General features: G+C 37.4%; 1 protein-coding gene across 1 annotated transcript in view; it reads left to right on the top strand.

Moving 5' to 3' along the window:
* The window catches only part of LOC150106831 (ubiquitin domain-containing protein 2-like), a 92,472-nt gene extending 91,131 nt beyond the window's left edge, over positions 1-1,341 (top strand). The window contains exon 4 of the transcript XR_016548332.1: positions 1,256-1,341. The gene's annotated coding sequence lies outside the window, so the exon portion shown is untranslated. The remainder of the gene's footprint in view (positions 1-1,255) is intronic.
* The last annotated feature ends 19,013 nt before the right edge of the window (positions 1,342-20,354 follow it).

Below are 20,354 nucleotides of genomic sequence, written 5' to 3'. Positions count from 1 at the left end.
GGCCAAAAAAAGTCATGAAGAATTTTTTTGCTATGTAGCAAATAGGAGGAAGAATGATTATGGAAGGATAACTTTAGGCAATGCTGATGGTAGGAAAGTGACAGAAGCAGAATAATTATTTGAGTTGCTAAGTGGATCACCTTGCAAGAGTGTATCATTCAGTTGAAGATTTTGCAGTTGTTGATGTGACAGACTGATATGAGAATTGGGGGACTGGAGGTGCTTAGCATATTGAAAAATATCAATGTGAATACATCAGTAGGGATTAGATGGCATGTGGGCCCATGTATTATAAGAATGTGGAAGAGAAGTGGCAGTGCTTCTGAAAAGTTGTTTAATCTGAGTCTCTGCTCTGACAGCTTACAATACATAAAGGAGGTGCAAAGACAGAGGTAGCAAATTACAGACTAGTTAGTACCTCAGGAGTGGTGGTTAAAGTATCGGAAAAGTTGGTTAAAGGTGGAATTCAGGAATTTTATTTATTTGCGTGGGGTTCCCCCATTCCTCAACCATCCCTTAGTATTAGTTGAGCTCTCCTAGTAAGAGATTAAATATGTATTTTGTGATGTGTTCACGGGCCGGTTTGCCTGTTCTGAGGGAACGAAAAACTCAAGGTTTCCAGGTGACAAAATCCTCTAATCCCATATGAGACTGGCTAACTTACCTTTAGTCAAAAGAGACCAGATAAAGGCTCCTCATGTCAGGAATTAAACCCAGGTCTTTTCGACCAAAGGGTTTTATCTATACCAACTGAGCAACGGACACTCAATTCAAGAATAAGCAGATAGGAATATGATACTCTGTGATGGACAGCACAGCATTGTAACAGTAGGTTCTGCCTTTATACTTCATTAACATTTTATAATAGTAACAGTGGAAGTGGATAAAAGGGAATGGCTACCACTGCACTTTGCAAAGTCATTTGACAGGCTACTACATGGAAAACTATTGCCTAAGTTGGAGCACATGGGAATAGATATGAAGCTGGTAGCATGGGTATTTGACAGACACCAAAGAGAAGTACACTGCTCAAAACAATTAGGGGATATTTTAGTTTCAGATAATTATAAATTTCTGCAAATAATAACTATTGGGTACTTTATACATGAATAAATATTTCTTACTTATGGATAGGGTGTAATTGATGAGATATTGTTTAAATAATCTATTTATTACAAATTTAACAAATTATACATTTTAGCATGAAATAATTTTAACAAGAATAGTCAAAAACGCTTTTGTTAATTTTTAATAGGGCATTTGGTCTCCATCAACAGCCAAAACAGCGGTTCATCTTGATTGCATGGACCAGATAAGATGATCAAACAGTTCTTGTGGGATATTTCCTCACTCTTCTGTAAGAGCAGTTTCGAGCACTTTAAGCGAATGTGGTGGCACCAGTCGAGCAGAAAAGCACCTACCTAAAGCATCCCAGGCATGTTCGATTGGATTACAATCTGGTGAACAGGCAGGCCAGTCCATTCGTTCAATACCTTCTTCCTAAAACTACTCTTGTACCAAATTTGCATAGTGTGGACAAGCATTGTCATCCATAAAAATGAATTCTTGGCCAATTGCAGCAGCATATGGACAAACTACAGGTTCCAAAATCTCATCGAGATACCTTTTGGCTGTTAAGGAACCGTTTCTGATAACATAGAGATCAGTATGGCCACCTATACTTATTCCAGCCTATATCATTAAACTCCCACCTTGATGTTGGGATCTTTCACGAACAAACCATGAATTATTTCTTGTTCCACTTTCATGCCACATCAAGATACGTCTGTTATCTGGTTGCAGACTGAACCTGGACTCGTCACTAAAAAGTACACAAGCCCAATCCTCATTTGTCCAACTGCGGTGTTCCTGTGCCCAAATTCCTCAGGCTCTTTTGTGATTTGCAGTAAGTGGAATGCAAATCATTGGTCTTCGAGCATATAAACCTATGGCATGAAGATGATTTCAAACATTTCCCATCTCCAGAAAGCGATTCCAAATTTTCAAAATTACGCTTTGAGATACACGACATGCTTGAGCAACAACTTGCTGCGTTTGTCCAGCTTCTAATCGACATGGATCTCCAGGCCTTGGATTCTGAGATATCATGTTGATCTGCCATTTTTAACAAAATAATGGGTGGTAGGTGACACAAGTTTATAATTGAAGTGATAATTATGCACTGTGGAAGTGAGCGCAACAAGCGATGCTTTTATATCCCCCACATGTTAATACGGCTAAGACACATTTTGACAAGTCTTAACGCGATTTTGTATGCAGTTGCGTGTTCTACACTGTTGTATATTAAGAATATTTTAAAATAGATGTGTTACATTTGTAAATTATTTTTATAACTTTATAATTTACAAGAAAACCAAAATATCTCTAATTGTTTTAAGCAGTGTATATATAGTGGTTTAGAACCTAAGAGAATGAAGGTGACTAGTAGAGAGTGCCTTAAGGCTCTGTACTAGGGCCACTACTGTTTTGTATGTTAATGATATAGGGAATGATTTAAAGGGAGATACTCAGTTGTTTGCCAGTTATGTAAAACTTGGGGTGGGGAGCAATTGTTGATAAAGGTGATGTAAACATTCTGCATGATGATTTTAATAAACTGGTAGCATGGATACCAATTTAATATTGCAAAATGAAAGGTTATATACTTTGGAATGAAAAGATTACATACTGTGTATTACATTGATGATACCTAATGCAGGAAATTGATGAGGCAAGAGATTTTGGGGTATTGGTGGGCAGAGTTGAAGTTTGGAGGACATATTGCAAAAGCTGAAAAAATAGCTCAGAGGATTACTTGGATGTTGAAGAACACATTAAAAGTGGAGATAGAGGTGTTATCCCTCTTTGTAAAACAATGATATTGCTGCATCATAGTTGACTACTGTATACAGATTTTTTCACCTTGGTTTGTTGGGGATGAAGAAGTAGTGATGAAGATCTAGAGACAAATGACCAAGGTGTCATGTCTGTGGAATGTGTGGGTTGCATAGTTCATCTGAGAGGTAGAGAAGAGGGTGTGCAGTCTAGATTCTGTATTTGGAGAGTGGTGAATAACTAGAATGAATTGCTAGAGGCAGTTCATAAAATATTCGAAAATGTTCTAATTTTTAACTATTATGCACAAGAAATTTTCAATATGAATTGCTGTTTCACTGCTATCCTATTTTCAAAAAATCACTTTCAAAATTTCTCTACCTATCATTCAGTTGGAGTCACTTATTTGACTAACACGTGGCATGCTAAGTGACTGTAATGTAAAAAATTGACTGCCGTGCTGTGATAAAGTTTTTCTCCAAAAGAAGGGCTTTCTTCAAGTGCCATCCAATCACTATTTGAGAGCACTTGAAGAAAGCCCTTTATGGGGAAGCTTCTCCTTCATATTCTGCCACGAAGGAATGGGCTAAACAGTTTCGCCTAGGAAGAGAGCATCAAAGATGATCCTCATGATAGTCGGCCTGTGAAAGTGATGACTGAGGAAAATATCTCTTGTTGAGAAGGAAACTGCTCAATGACAGACAGCTGAAGCTCAAAGAAATCTCAACAAAGTTGTAGCTTTGTGTAACCATCTTTGCATCCTTTACAAGAAGTTTCACATGATGACAGTCAGTGCAAAGTGGGTGTTCCGACTTCTCTTTTCAATTCATAAGGAGCATTGTGTGATCTGTTCCCATAAGTTTTTAGATCTTTGCCAAGGGAATCGGAGAAAAGTGCTGGAATTCATTGTCACTGGGAATGAAACCATTGTCCTTTATTATGATCCCCTTTCCAAAAGGATATCCATGGAGTGGTACAAACCAGGCAAAGCACCACCGAGAAAAGCCAAGGTCACTCAGTCCACCAAGAAGATCATGACAACAATCTTTTGGGATTGTTGGGGAATTCTCTTGATTGACTTCAACAAAGGAAATACCACCATGAATGCAGAATATTATGCTGAGTCATGGTGTTCGCCTGCCTCACACAGTGCTCCAGTCCATATGGTTATTGTTGCAAAGGCTGCAGTGAAGAACTGTGGTTTCCAGCAGATTGAACATCCACCCTACAGCCAAGTTCTAGCACCCAGTGACTACTACCGCTTTTCAAAACTGAAGATCTTCAAGGAAGAAAATTTGCAGATGACAATGAGGTGAAAGATGTAGTTTTGGGCAATTTTGCAGACAAAAATACAGACTCTTTTTTCAAGGACATAGAAATATCAATTCAAAAAGTGTTCATGAGATGTGGTTTAAAAGATAGAGTTCTCTCCAAAGTGATGCCCAGATATTTCGGGGAATCTGTTGTAGCTTAGCAGTTTGTGGTTGAAGTAGACCATGAGTTCTTTGTTAGCCTGTTTATTGTTCAGGGGGAAGCATGAAACTTCTGTTTTGCTAGGATTTGGGCATAATTTCCATTTGCTGAAGTATTCATCTAGGACTGCAAGGTCATTTGTTAGTGTATCTTCCATTGTAGTAAAATTGGTGTGTCTATTGGCTAGAGCAATGTCATCAGCGTAGCAAAACTTCTTGGAAGCTGTATTAGGCAAATCTGCGATGTATAAGTTAAAAAGAGAGGGGAGCCAGAACTGACCCTTGTTGTAATCCATTATTCAGTGTTCTTTGTTTACTTTTATTCTTGTCCATACACACTTGGAACAGGCGGTTGTTATCAAATTGCTAATTGATAACATGTTATCAGTTAGTTTTGCTATTGTTCTGCATGGGACTGCACGGAGCAACTTGCAGATTGTGCCATGCCTCCAGACTGTATCATAAGCTGCAGTAAGATCTACAAAAGCTATAGCTGTTTTCAGGCATTGTTGGTATCCTGCCTCTATATGTGTGGTGAGTGACAGAACCTGATCACAGCTGCTTCGTTTATGTCTGAATCCGGCCTGTTCCACTGGAACTTCCAGAAAGCTGACTGGGATACATTTGCTGCCTGTCTTGACAAATATGTCCGTTGGATCCCTCCAACATGCAATAATTACAAGAGATTTGTGGGAGTTGTTTTAGCTGTAGGTAAGAAGACCATACCAAGAGGTTTCTGGAAGGAGTACATACCTGGATGGGACAATGACAGTAATAACCTGTACCAAGAATACCTAGAGTGTGGCGATCCTGACATTGCAGATGAACTCATTCATAGCCTTGATACCAGCCAACAGAAGAAATAGACTGAGACAGTAGAAAGACTCGACTTTCGGCACTCCAGTTGAAAAGCATGAAGCCTTCTAAGAAAACTAGGTAGTGGCACCCTGACTGTCCAGGAACAATCAGCTATTTCTCCTAACCAACATGCATCACATATTGTCAACACATCAAGATATACAGCCAAGGACAAACAACACACTCTTCAAATAAAAAGAGAACTTACATATTTGAAAAATAACAGACCATCAGACTCTTTATATTCGCAACCTTTCACTCTTGAAGATATTAAGACTGCTCTAATGGATATGAAACCAGGCAAGGCTTCAGAGGTTTTGATGGAATTCACCCTGATTTCCTGTTGAAGAGGGGCCAAAAATCTCGACAGTGGTTGGCTTGCTTTTTCTCTGACGTCCTCCAGATTGGCAGACTTCTGAAAGAGTTTAAGAGTACAAAAATTATCTCCCCCCATCTTAAAACCAGGAAATTACCAACCACTCGCCCTGCTTAGCACCTGTTATAAACTCCTAGAAAGGTTCATCCTCAACAGAACTGCTCCTAAGATAATAGAACAAGTCCAAGCTGCTGACCTGAAGGAAGATCTATCTTTTGCATCGAAAATTAGGTGCATGTTGTGAATTTCTGCCCATTCAGTCAAAGTCTCTCTGCATTCATTGTTGGAAGCATATTTCCATAGCGTGTGATTGTACACTGGTAGAACTTGTGGAGGCCACAAGAGGGCAGGGGATTTATACACGTTGGTAATGGTTATGTTCTCTATCATAGTTGTTATCAGATGCACGTCACCGGCAATGCTGATTGTAATGAGGTGGGAATCTTCTAGGGTAATACGAACATAGGTGGCAAGACCATCTGTATGATGGTAAGTGGCTCCAATAATAATGTAACCAAGAATTCGGCCCCTGCGGTGGAGCTGATCCTCATCCTTAGAGTGAATCTCTTGAACAAGAACAACGTCGACATTGTAGTCATAAAATCTTTGAGAGGTATTCACATTTTGCTCTACATATACCCTCAATGTTAATTTGGCAAATTTGGACAACAGGTCCAGTATTTCTGGTCATCTTGCCCTTAAGAGAGCTAATTCGTGTGATTGAGTTTGTGTGCTGTAACCAGGAGATCGAGAAGATAGTCTGGTTGCCAAGTCGCTCTAGCTCTTTAGCGTTATCCAGGATGCACCATGAGGAGGCGAGCTAGAATTGCACTCATTTATGTATATTTGTGTTAAGACCTCAAATATTGGTGATACAGGTGTATTTTTTGTTATTGTTGGTGTAATTTTAATTTTCTTGTTCTATTTTTATGATGCTTTAAAGGAAATATTTTCTGATCAATGGTGTTACTGTATTTTTTTTATGAGTTGTTGATGTCAGAAATTTAAATGCAAAGGAAATATATAGTGGGGTGAAAAACTCATGAATGTATCTCTCACGTAGGGAGAATCCAGTTTCCTGTTCATGCATGGCCTCAACACACCGTCTCCTGCATGCTGCTATTCTAGGCCTACAGCACAACCTGACAAAGTAAGTGGCCACAGGATTATTCACTTACCGATAAGGAAACCTAATTGGCTTACTGAAGTGGCAATAGGATTATTATTATTATTATGTGACACCTCCAGGGAGTCTAAAGACTCATCGAGGGATGAGTCTTTGGACTTGCTCCTGACTAGTATTCACCTACTGGCCAGGAGCAGGTCAGCTGCAGAACTGGTTTACTGTTATACCCTCATTGTAGGAAGTATTGGCTGCCTAGTTAATTAGTATAATGGCATAAAGTATCATTTGCACTGTATTTAAAAAGGGAAGATGTGTGTGTGTGTGGAGAGGAGAAAAAACAAACCAGAGATCCTACTATGGAGACCAAAGATGCCAGTAGCCATTTCAGGCCTCCAACAAGGTGGTGGCATTCCACTGGACAATGAATGAAACACCACCATTTAGGGAGGAGTCCTACTTGACATTTTCTTCAAATATGGAAGATATGCTTTTTAAAGCATAATTTGCTTACTGTGCAAAAGCCCATGAGAAAATTAGGTTGGCTTGGCTGAAAAAGACTATATGGTGTACATCACCGGCCCATCAGTGGTTCACTTGAAAATATGCCGTACCTGCTATTTGCAAATTTATACATATAATTGTGTTCCTACACTTGTATCCAAACCTAAGGACGAATACTATTTCTGAAGTTACAATCGCAAATTCAGCCGAATCATCTGCTTGTGGCAATTTGTATAAGTGACGATTTTGAGTAGAAAGCAGGTACACATTCAAATTTTAAAATCGCACCAAAAGAGGTCACATGGTAGCACTGAACAGGATAAAAGGCTTCTTTCAAACACAATTTGCACTAAGCAAATTGTGTTTGAAAGAAGCTATTTTTGTGAAGGAATAAAACTGCAAACTTGAATGTCTTGTAATGTCTCAGACATCATTTAGATGATTTCACGTGGGGAAGAATTAGTGGAAGGCTTGAAAAGGCTGCAGATTTACTGATGTTACCAGAGAGTTTCTCACATAGTGTTGTATCCAGGCTCTGGGCAGCGTTTCAGCCCAAGGGAATGTGTTCCAGACGTGTGCTAAGAGGTCGCCCTCACTCTACCATGGAACATAAAGACAAATTTTTGGTTATAACAGCAAAATGTAATCAACACACCACAGCAGGTCAGCTTGCAAGTCAGCTCCATTCAAGCACAGGTACGTGGATATCTCAACAAACTGTGGCATGACGTACTCTTTACAGATGAGTCATTTTAGTCTTTCCTCCGATTCTAGATGACACTTGATCTCGTGTGAAAGTACCACTTTCACACGAGATCTATTTTGAGAATGTTCTTGAAAGGGATAGATATAGCAGTGATGGGATCATGGTGTGAGGAGGCATTATGCTTAACAGATGCACCAAGCTATAAGTGCTGGAAAAAGAGGCCACGACTGGTGAACAATATTGCAACGAAGTTCTTCAATGTCATATTCAGGGTGGACATATTTCATACCAAAATGTCTCTCCACATAGTTTTCTGTAGGCACTGTACATTAATTCCTTAACTACATCCTTGGGATATTTATAACATTTGTCAAAAAACATTGAAATTTAATGTGTATGAAATTTATAACACATTTTTTGTGTCATCATCATCATCATGCTTATCAAGGATTTAGGCCTGGAGTGGCCTGTTCTGGCCTTAGAAGTCATCGTTGAATCTCTTAAGAGGATGTCCTGGTTTTCTTTTTCCTAGTGGCTTGTTTTGGTAATCTTTCTGTTTTCATTCTTTCAGCATGTTACTTCCACTTATGTTCATTTATATTTTTGTGTGATATAATTAAATAGTATGCTGGCAATAAATTTATGTCCACATTTTGCTGTAGTTATGAAATTTTTCTCATAAACAGATAAAAATGTAGTTCATCCTTAGCTTTTGTCACCAGTGTATAAATGTAATTTATTTTTATTTTAATTATTTGTAAATATTAATATTTTATGCACCTATTATACAACTCTCCGTCTCCACCACTACACCAATCAACAACATCAGCACCATCTACTTCCTGCCACCACAGTTAGTATTTTTTGTCTGTAAATTGCATGTGTTCTAAAGGGCCGATTTGTCTGTGTGCGGGATGAAAAACCAGAGTTTCCAGGAGAAAAAACCCTGCTAAGTATGTAATCCCTTCATCCCAAAGTGCATTACCTTACATTTTACAACATTAAATTGATAACCATTGTCGTTTGACCACACTGCTAATTTATTTTAATCATCATTCAAGATATTTATATCATCTTTATCAACTATTGCCCTCCTGTTTTGCTCATCAACAAATAACTGAATATCTCCCACCTCAAATCTTCTGCTATATTATTAATGTAGAAATTAAAGAGTAGTGGTCCTAGTACAGAGCCCTGGGGCACTCCACTAGTCACCCTTCTTCACCTTGATTCCACTCCACTATATACCGCCCACTGATGTCTGTTCATCAGCCAACGCTATCCATGTCACCAACCTCATATCCATTCCCATTTGCTCCAATTTATGTAATAATTTTTCATGCAGTAAGGAAATGGCTACACTATGATCATACTGAAAAATCCAGCATGATCATAGTGTAGCTATTACCCTATTATTAGTGGTGAGCTGTAAGGGGCTCGCGCGAGCCCTTTGTTAAATGTTTCTCAAATTTGCGAGCTTCTTGTTTAATAATCTTGTAAAACTAGAAAATACCACAGTGGAATGTATACATGCTACTATAATTGCTACTTTAAATTCATATGGATTTTCTGATAACTATATAAAAAATCATTTCATTGCAATTTTTTCTGATCGAGTTAATGTAATGTTAGGAAACAAATCAGGTGTTGCAATCAAACTTCTACAAAAATTTCCCAACGTTTGATTTGGCATTGCGCTCATCGTTTACACTTAGCATTAGATGATTTGATAAAAAACATTAAAGAAATAAATCATTTTGAAATATTTATGGATAAATTGTATGCTTTATATCATCAATCACCAAAAAATCAACGAGAATTAAATACAATTGCAAAAGACCTTGGTATCGAAAAATTAAAGATCGGCCGTGGACCACGATGGGCAGCTTGTAGTTTACGAGTGGCTCTTGCTTTGTGGAGAAATTACCCAGCTTTATGCAAGTATTTTGCATCGAACGATAAATATAAGGGCTTTTTAAACTGACTTCTCAATTTGGAATTTTTAAAAGATCTAGCATTAATGATTGATATCCTACAGGAATTATCATATCTGTCAGAAGCTCTACAAAGTCGCAATATAAGTATTATAAGGGCTAAGTCAGGCCTTTTTTTTTTTTGCTCGACGATGCGAGCCCTTTGTTAAAATTTCCATAGCTCACCACTGCCTATTATAAAATGTGAATAAATTACTGAGACAGAACCTACCTTTTATAAAGCCATGCTGTAGGGGACAGCATGGCTTTTACCCATTACTGAATTTTACTTTTAATCAACTTTTCCAATACTTTAACCAAAACTCCAGAAATACTAATTGGTCTGTAATTTTCTACTTCTGTCTTGGAGCCATCTTTATGTAATGCAGCTATCTTACCCTCTTTTCACCACTTCCTTGGAACTTTGCCAGAACTGAGACTTTTTAGCTTATATTGTGACTATTGATGAAACATGACTTCATCACTATGACATCAGAGGAAATGCCAGTTCACTTGCATAGGCCCACTGTATTCACATTGATATTTTTCAATATACTGAGCACTTCCAGTTCATCCACCTCAGTTCTGACATCAGTCTTTGTTGCATCAGTAACTGCAAAGTCACTGTCTGGATGATATACCCTTGCAAAGTGATCACTTAGTAAGTTAACTGTTTGTTCTGCTTTTGTCACTTTCCTACCACATCAGCACTGAGTAAAGTTATCTTTCCATAATCATTCTTTCTCTTACAAGGGGGGGGGGTGAAAAGTTCTGATAAACACCAAGAACAAAAATTATATTAAAGTAACTGATATAACCACAAGAAAGAAAATATCTTAAAACCCTTTAACCCCTATGTTTCATAAAATTGTAATAATTTGTTCTTTTTCTTTTAGGATATGTAAGAAGACACATCAGAGGTTTTAAAGAAATTTTAAGACACCAAGGTGTGGGCCATCAAGTTTTTCATGCTGCATGAAAAGTCTGCAACTGAGGTTCATCAAACTTTTTGTGTGACTTTAGGGAACTGTGCCCCAGCATATCCAACAGTTTGCTGATGGGTGGCCAAGTTTAAAACTTGGCATCCTGAGAAAACAGATGTCCCCAGGTCAGGAAGCCCTTCCACAGTAATCATGCCTGAAAACATCGATGCAGTACATGCCATGATCCTGGATGATAGATGAATATCAGCCAAACACATTGCAAAGACTGGAGATATCCAGGAAATGAGTTGGGGGGGGGGGTCATTATCCACCAACATCTGGACATGCAGAAGCTCTCGGCTAAGTGGGTCCCCAAATGTTTGAATGCTGACCAAAAGAAAGAACAGTGCTGTCATCTCAAAGGATTTGGGGTCATTTTGAGAAATCAGGTGCAAGTTTTTTTGGCTCATATTGTGACTATTGATGAAAAATGGCTTCATCACTATGACCCAGAGACCAAACAACAGTCAATAGAGTGGAGACAAAGTTTCTTCCCAGCCAGAGAACTTCTGAACCCAAAAGTCAGCAGGGAAGGTTCTTGCTATTGTCTTTTGGGATATGGATGGTATAATCCTTACCAAGTACCTCAAAAAAAAGATTAAACTGTTACAGCTTAGTTTATTCAACAGCTCTGAAAGAATTGAAGGAGGTACTGAAGGTAAAACGCTGCAGGAAACTGAGCAGAGGCATGTTGCTTTTGCAGGACAATGCACCTGTTCACACTGTTCACGAAACCCAACAGACAGTATACAACTTGGGCTTTCAATGTCTGCCGCACCCACCCTATTTGCCAGACCTGGCCCCATCTGACTATTTCCTATTCCCAAATTTAAAGAAACACTTGAAGGGAACAAAATTTACCACAAATGATGAAGTCATATCTGCAGCTGAGGACTGCTTTGTGCAACAAGGGAAAGACTTTTTTTTTCTCAGAGGATTGCAAATGATGCAGCAACATTGCATGGGAAATATGTACAATAACGTGTAAGTTAGTTTTACCTCAATTCTTTCATGATGATTATCACAACTTTTCAGCACATCCTCAAACTCTTTTGAATTTACTTTGGCCTGCTTAACTATTCTCTCAAAATCTGATTTAGCCTTCCTTACCATACTTGTAACCCTTCTTGTTTGTGCTTTATATTGCTCATAAGAATGCTGATCACTTTTGTTTATATTCCTTTCCACAATGCTTTTTTCTTTTTTTTCTTTTTTTTGTAGCTCCTGTTTATTTAGCTACTCATTCAGTTTATCCTCCTGACCATGGGGCCAGCCTGGTTGGCTGAGGTTGCGGGTTCAAATCCTGCCACAGGTATGGATGTTTGTGATTGTCCTACTAACCGTTTACCATATGTACTGCTTTAACCTGTGTCCTGGTGCAGCACAACCCTTGATGCCTTTGCACCATAAAAATCAAAAATAACTAACTAACCTTACCATGGATATGCAGTCTAATACTGTTCAAACAATTCCTAACTGCTTTCCATGTACTAATGACATTCATTCCATGTAGCTTCTTATTCTATAGCACTGCTTCAAGTTGCCTCCTAAGTTTGTCATAATTGCCAGCTTTGTAGTTCCACATAAACCCTTTCTTGACTGAAAATTCCACATGTTGAGCAACCCCTACCACGACAAGACTGCATGGCTACTTTTCCCAATAGAAGTAAGTTGTTACTGTAGTTACAGATAAATCTTCTGATGCTGTTACCAGATCAACACTCTCAAACCCCCTAGTCCCCTCCATTACATGCTGCTTCAAGTAATTACACCCTTAGTAACTGTATAAATTCCATTTCCATTTTTCCATGTGCTCTTCCCTCCTTCCAATCTATATCATCATAGTTGAAGGTTCCCAAGATAACTGCTCAGTCTGCACTCATTGTGCTAATCTGCCAATGCATGTCATCCACATCTTCTGGACGAAAAAATTAGCCGAAAATTATTGGCATCAGCGAGACCTGTTTGTCAGAGAATGATGTGGCTGCAGAGATAGAATGTAATGAATATTGTATTTTCTGAGAAGATAGAGAAAATAAGGCTGGAGGAGGTTATCATGATAACAGAAGAACTTCAGTTATCATTAATAATACCCCCTCCTCCTCCTGCCCTATTTCCTCTGTCTTCATGAAATACATCATACCCTTTCATGTCTATTCCTGTCAAGATGTCATCCTCATTCAACCATATTTCACTTATGCCAACAGTTTTTATGTGGGCTGTTCAATAAGTAATAAGACTAATTTTACTGTGGCAAAACCACTCATCACAATATTAATTTCTGTGGAATAACAAAATGTTGCTGTATGTATTAACAAAAGAGGTTGATAGATGGCGTATATGGGCTGATGTGCCAGAGTGTCACGTGACTAAACGCAAGTGCCTACGAGGTGCAACCAGTCTTCGAAATGGAAGCGTCCTTGGAACAGCATTATGCTATTAAATTTTGTGCACATTTGCAAAAATCGGCATCAGACACTTTTAACATGATACACGAAGCTTTCCATGATGAAGCAATGTCAAGGGCAAGTGTTTTTCGCTGGCATAAAACTTTTAAGGAAGGAAGGCAAAATGTGGAAGATCTTGAACGTGAGGGAAGACCTTCAACGTCCATCACAGAGACAATGATCAACACAGCAGCGATTATCATCAAGCACGTCAAAAGGAAGCGTCCATTGCTGAAGAATGGCTTCTTATTGTACCACGATAATGCAAGGCCACATATTGCTGGTTGTGTAGTGGACATTTTGCAGAACAACAACACAGATATTCTGCCACACCCTCCATACAGTCCTGATCTCACACCGTGCAATTTCTGGCTGTTTCCTCAGCTCAAGAAACCACTAAGAGGCCGCCATTTCGAAAGCAACAAAGCATGTGTAAAAGCTGCGGAGGCGGTTTTGAAAGAACTCTCAAAAAATACACTCTCACATATGTTTAAGAAGTGGACGCAACGTTGGGACAAATGCATCGTGTCTCACAGTAGTTACTTCGAAAAAGACCATGTAAATGATGACGATTAAAGGTAATCTGTTTTCTGTATAAATATAGTCTTATTACTTATTGAACAGCCTACGTAGGTGAACAATCTCAATCAATGCAACCATTTCATTTCCCTTGTTTCTGATCTGGCATTCAGATACAAACATAACAGCTCATTTCTGGATCTATAACAAGTTTCATTGATACCACTTATTAGATGTGACTTGTCCATAATTTCCTCAAGCCATTTCTTTTTCTCCTTCTCTTCCCAGAACTTTCTTCAAATCTAATTTTTCCCTATATCCCAGGCCATCCCCTTTCCTTTTTGTCTATACACACATTCACATCATTTTGGACCATCAACCTTTCTTGTGCTGTGTTCCCTGGTTCACTCTGAGTCACCTCATTTCCATGTTTGTCTTGCACACTTGTTCTCTCATTGTCTACACCCACTACTTCATAAGTACCATTTTGATCTCTCTTTCCTTATTCTTACACTTTTTACATATTCTTTTTCATGCTACTATGCATTATTGGAAGCGTCATTACCCAGACTTGATTCATCCTGTATTTGAGGTCTCATCAATAAAAATCAGACCTGTGGAAATACTGCAAACAAATGAATGCAGAAGCCATGTTTACCTATATCCTTCCTGATTTATACTTGTGTGTTGTAGACTCGCATGTTACCATGCAGGCATTCAAATCCAACAGAATGGCATGTTTAATCCTTATTCCCACATGAAGAAAAGATCTATGAAATCACATTCTTCATAGGTGAAGTTGGAAGTTCTGTATACTGCATGTGTTTTTCTGCCCAGTTTGCCTGTTTTGAGGGGAACCAAGCTTCCAGTAAAAAAAAAAAAAAACCCTCCACCATTGTATAAAACTGGCTAAGTCACCATTTGATTGAAAACACCTTGTAAAGGTTTCTCATGTCACAGACAGGAATCACACCGAGGTCTTTCCAACCAAAGGGCTCATCTAAAGGATTTGAGCAGCAGAGGCTCATTTTTCCATGTACAGGTAACTCTCGTTATACATAATTTCATTATCCTTGTTTTTGCATATAAGTGGTTTCATTGTTATAGCGCATAAGGACTATCATTGTTTTCTACCCCCCCATCCTCCGTGTTCAATGGCTCAGTGTCCATTTTGTGTCCCTATTGCCTTATTGGTCTATGTGGTATTTGTCTTCATCTCTAAATAACTTCTATGCTCTTTGAACAAGATGTCTGGCAGAAGAAAAACAAATGAAACTAAGAGTGAAAAGAAGAATGTGAATAAAGACCAACTGAAGAAAAGGTCTATGAAATCCCATTCTTCACAGGTGAAGTTGGAAGTTCTGAATCAGTTTGATAGAGGTGAATGTAGCATTGACATTTAGAGAACTGTGGGAGTGAGTGTTCTACAGAGATAATATCATACTGCAAGAACACTCAATGTTCTTGATAGTAATGATAGTAATGAAATCTCGACATCATGTAGTTGAGAAAATGGTGTTGAGAAAAGTATACTGGCCATATGGATTGAGCATGAAAACCAGCAGAACATGAGAGAAGATGAGAAATTTGTGTGACGATCTCATGAAAGATAAAAAGCAACTACCACCTTTTGCTGTAAGTTGTGGGTGGTTCAACTGCTATTATAGCACTATGTGTTCCACAATCTCAACATGACTCACATTGCCACTAAAGCATTTCATGAATTTCTCTTCAAAGCAAAGAGCAGAAGGAGGTTGCAATCAGAAGTTAAAACTGCAAATCAATTTCCATCGAGAGATGCTTGAAAAAGGAGCTTTGAGCCTTCAGCATGCTAGATAAAGATATGATTACAATGTATTAATCATGAAAAAAAACTACTTTAATAGTTATTTGTTTTATATATGCTGAATATTTTATTTACTACTCTTATGCCTTAACGTATGAAAAATAGGTGAATTTTTTGTTAATCTTGAGAGATCACAATCTCACTAGCTTGGGAATGCAACCTGTATCATCCCATGTTATGAGCCTCCCATTTTATGCATTTTCAATATTATTATCAAGTATCTCCATGCAATCCAGAGACCCACTGTGGGAGACCTAAACTAACTATTATATACACAAAACCTATCATGCCTCTCCTTATAAACTCATTCACCATCAGAAAACTCATAATTCTGGCAATCCATTCCACTCATTCACTACTCTCCACAAAAAATCTAGTCCACCCTCTTATGAAACTTCTACAGATGACCCCTAGTTCTCTGTTTATCATATCTTGAAGAATTTCTTTTGCACCAATTTTATAAAGCTCCTTTAATACTTTATAAGTTTCTATCATGTTCCCTCTTTGCCACCTATCAACTAAACTTTATAACCTGCACACCTTCAACCTATTCTCATGGGGAACATTCCACAGCCCTGTCACCAGTTTAGTCATTTGTCTCTGAATCCTCTTTACCACTACCTGATTCCCAAGAATGTGGTTATTCTTGAGAACGCAACCCTTGCATATAATGAGAGTTACCTGTCCAAGTAGAAAAAATGGTGTATCACCATATTATTAAAATAATATTTTAAAACATTTTAATATTATTAGAAAGACTGTTTGTTCCCATTTGAGTAAAAGATCAAACCATGAATATGTTTCTGTCTATTATAATTTACTTTGTAATGAAACATAAAACTTTCTACAACTATCTGTAATCTAGAGTACTTTAATACAGTGGTGTAGCTAGAGCTTTTGCCACCCCTCTCAATACACATCAAAAATACTACAAAAAGTCAAAACGACGTATAGGGAAATAAATTAAAACACTGTTTGTTTTTGAAGTAAAACTTTAATTTCAACATTCTAAAATGTTATTTTTCTTGCTTTTCTGTTAGCAAAATCGTCAATGACATTGGCGAAGTCTATTTCATAGTAATGTAGGTAATTCTTAATCTATTTTATTTAGAAAGACGCCTCTCACAACTAGCAATAATTACAGCAATTGTGAGGAAAATTCGCAGTAGTATTACAATATTTGGAAATGAGTTCTCGAGACTGTATTTTAGAATTAACTGCAAAAGTTCAAAAAGGTTCAAAGTGCCGCCTGGGGTGCACTGCTCCCTCTGCTCCTCCCTAGCTACGCATCTACTTTAATAATGTCTTTTTCTCCTTGTATATATGGAAAATGAATGATGCCATTTGCATTGATTAGCTCTCTGTATATGCACAGCTCACAGGATGAGACCTCTGTAAAGGATAAAACCAGTTTGAGTAGAGATTCTTCCCATTTAGATCCATATATTACTATGGATCTAAAGGGAAGCGTGCTATACATTATGGTATACACTTGGACAACATAATGTGAAGACACCTACCTCCATATAGAAATGTGAAGAGATATTTAATGTACAAATTTTCTTTTGCTCCCAATTGGGTAAAAGATCACAAGAATATAATTTCTTGTCTCTTTAACTCTGTTAAAGAGACAAGAAACCAAGCAAGTTTTCTACATTAGTTGTGAGGAGAGACTGAGGGTGTAATTTAGAGATTCTAATGGAAAGAAGGTGAAGGAATGATATAATTGAGATATTGAAACTGGTGAGAGGTATTTCATGCAATTGATATTGGGGAGATTCTTCATGTGGTAGAATGAGGGGAAGGGACAAAGTAAAGAGGCCATCTCTGGAAGTTGAAGGAAATTATAAATAATAGGGTAAGAAGTTTTCAGAGAATGATAGAATGGTAGAAGCATGGAATTCAGTGCCTGAGAGGATGGTGAGAATGCAGACAATAAATAAGTTTGAGTGGTATGTGTTGTCCAGGCAGACAGACTTTCCACAATGAGTATTATAGAGGTCTATAATAATAATAATCCATTTAAAACCATAATATTACAAGTGTGTACCAGCAACTGGATTTTATGTTCTAATAAATATTATATTTTAAGTCGCAATGAGTCAGTGCTTGTTTCAAAACACTGAAAATGATATCAGAACTAAGAATACTAATTGATAGGTTTGCAAATGGATCTAACTGCAGGCATATCTCAGATTTCACTGTGAAATGCATACACCCTCTGTCCAAAAAGAAACCGAATATTTCGAAAATAGCAGAAACTAGTGCCTCCACCTGTTGAATCTTTTTGTTGTCGAAAGCAGCAATCTTCATTAGTTTTGTGTCAACTGTTTATGACATTTGTTTCATTAGAAGCCGAGTTATAGTGCCAAGAGTGACAGTGTGTTTTAACGAACGGTCGGTCGTCACAATATTCATGCCGTATGCGAAGAATTTTCGCTATCAATCCCTTCAAAAACTTTGAGATAAAACTCACCATTGACCGTTTGGCCAGTCGGAACGAATTCTTTGTGGATAATGCCCTTAGAATCGTAGAAACAAATCAGCATTGTCTTTACTTTTGACTTCTCCAAGTGACTTTTTTTTTCAGATGTCCCTCTTCTGGTGGTCTCTACTCAGCACTGTTTTGGGCTCATACTCAAAACACCACGTTTCGTCACTAGTAACAATCATTTCAAGGAAGTTTTGAGGCCTTACGAGCGGTTTCAATGAGGTTCTTGCAGTGTTCAATTTGATACATTTTTTGGTCGTCGGTCAGCTTGCGGGGAACAAATCGCGAATTCAATTTACGAAGGTCCTAACTCTCGGTCAAAATGTTGTGCGCAGTTGATTATGGAATCCCCAGTTCATCTTCAATCAATCTCACGGACGATTTCTGGTTTTCTTTGATGAAATCATGCCGGGCCATCCAGTTTTTGGACGGCCCGGCTTTTCGTCATCCTCAAGCGTCTCACGACCACTTTGAAATCGCTTAAACCACTCGTAAACTTGAGTATGAGATAAGCATTCATCACCGTATGCTTTTTGAAACATTTCATGCATTTCAGTAAAATGTTTACCAAGTTTAACACAAAAGTCAATCACAGTTTTTTGTTTGAAACTCATTTTCCGACCATTCATCAAAACACATTGTCACTCTTGACACTATAACTCGGCTTCTAATGAAACAAATGTCATAAACATTTGACACAACACTAATGAAGGTTGCCACTCTCTACAACAAAAAGGTACAACAGGTGGCACCACTAATTTCTTTTATTTTCCAAAAGTTCGGTTTCTTTTTGGACAGAGGGTGTACATCATTTTGACATGAGATTATAGCCTTGTCGCTGGCCTAATAATAAACCAGTGGGAAAGAACTGTCTTGAGTAACATTCCATTGCCTGAATTAGCCAAGTAGCATAATGATACTGTTACTTTCAAACACTGCCTCTCACCTTTAAGATAAGAAATTAAGTAGCATATGCAGAAATTTGTAAGTTAAAGGTAACAAACTAGGATACATATTAAACATAGACATCTCACCATGTTTAGAAAGGCAAGGTGTAAAAATACTCTGGTATTAATGCATATTTTGAGAGTTCTTGACGTGGTTTCATTGTCACTATAATACTCTTCTTTTGACTCAAAATACAATTTTTAAATTTTATTTTTTTCATTAACCTTTAAATTTTATTTCTACATAATTTTTATTACATTATTACATTTTATTTTTATTATCTTACAGTATTACATTTGATTTAATTTTACAACATAAATATATTACATTTTATTCCATTAGTGATAGACTTTTGATTGCTCTAAGAATTGAAAAATAGAAGATATATGCCACAGAAATTCTTGAGAATGCTTATGTTCATTCACACACATTGTAAACAATGTATTTTGATATTAAAATACACATTCTTGAGAGCTCACAATATTGACAAATAGAAAATTAACCCGGTTACTTTAATTTAAAGATACTGTATATGTAGTAACTTTTAACTTTCAAATATTCTAAGCATCAAAGAAGCTAACTCATTACTCAGTTGAATGATCAATCCTTTGTATATGTCATATGCAAAAATCTTTCTTCAAGTAAATATTTTATTATTATCTGAAATCAAAACATAAATACAGCTTTATACCAGTATGTTTGCATGATAGCAGGGATACTCAGTGAAACAGACGAGATGTCACTGCCAAATGAAGAAGAGGTAATTGTAAAATTTCTCTGGAAAGCCTTAAAAATAGTAGATTTCATAAGTAGAAAAGGCAACTAAGTGTATCATATTGGACTTGTGGGCTCTAAATTCACTCTAAAGAGGTTATTTTATTTTTTATTTTTGTTCCCATAAGAGACATTGGTGCAGCTGTAGGATCTACATCTCTTGCTTTGAAAGATTAGATTTCATCCTCTTGTGGATCATGGAGGATATTTTATTAGACAGTTTTAACCAAGACTGAAATATCCAATTTCAGATGGAGCTTGCAAGATAATAAACCCACTACACAGCATTTGAAAAATAACAAAGGAACACCTTATTGGCCCTAAGTTATTCAAAAAAATCATAGTTTCCATAGTTGCTTCAATTTATTCCTTAAATCTATCAAAGCTTAGATTTTTATGTTTGTGCTTGAAATAAATTATTACTCATTATTCTATATGCAATATGAAAGGAAAAATTATATGTAGTCACTATAGTAGTTGTTAACGTGTCAGGTATATT

This window comes from Typopeltis vanoorti, chromosome 5, assembly GCF_054136105.1.
Source record: "Typopeltis vanoorti isolate ZY-2024b chromosome 5, IOZ_Tvanoo_1.0, whole genome shotgun sequence".
NCBI classification, from domain to species: Eukaryota; Metazoa; Arthropoda; class Arachnida; order Uropygi; family Thelyphonidae; genus Typopeltis; species Typopeltis vanoorti.
This window is presented reverse-complemented; position numbering and strand designations above follow the sequence as displayed.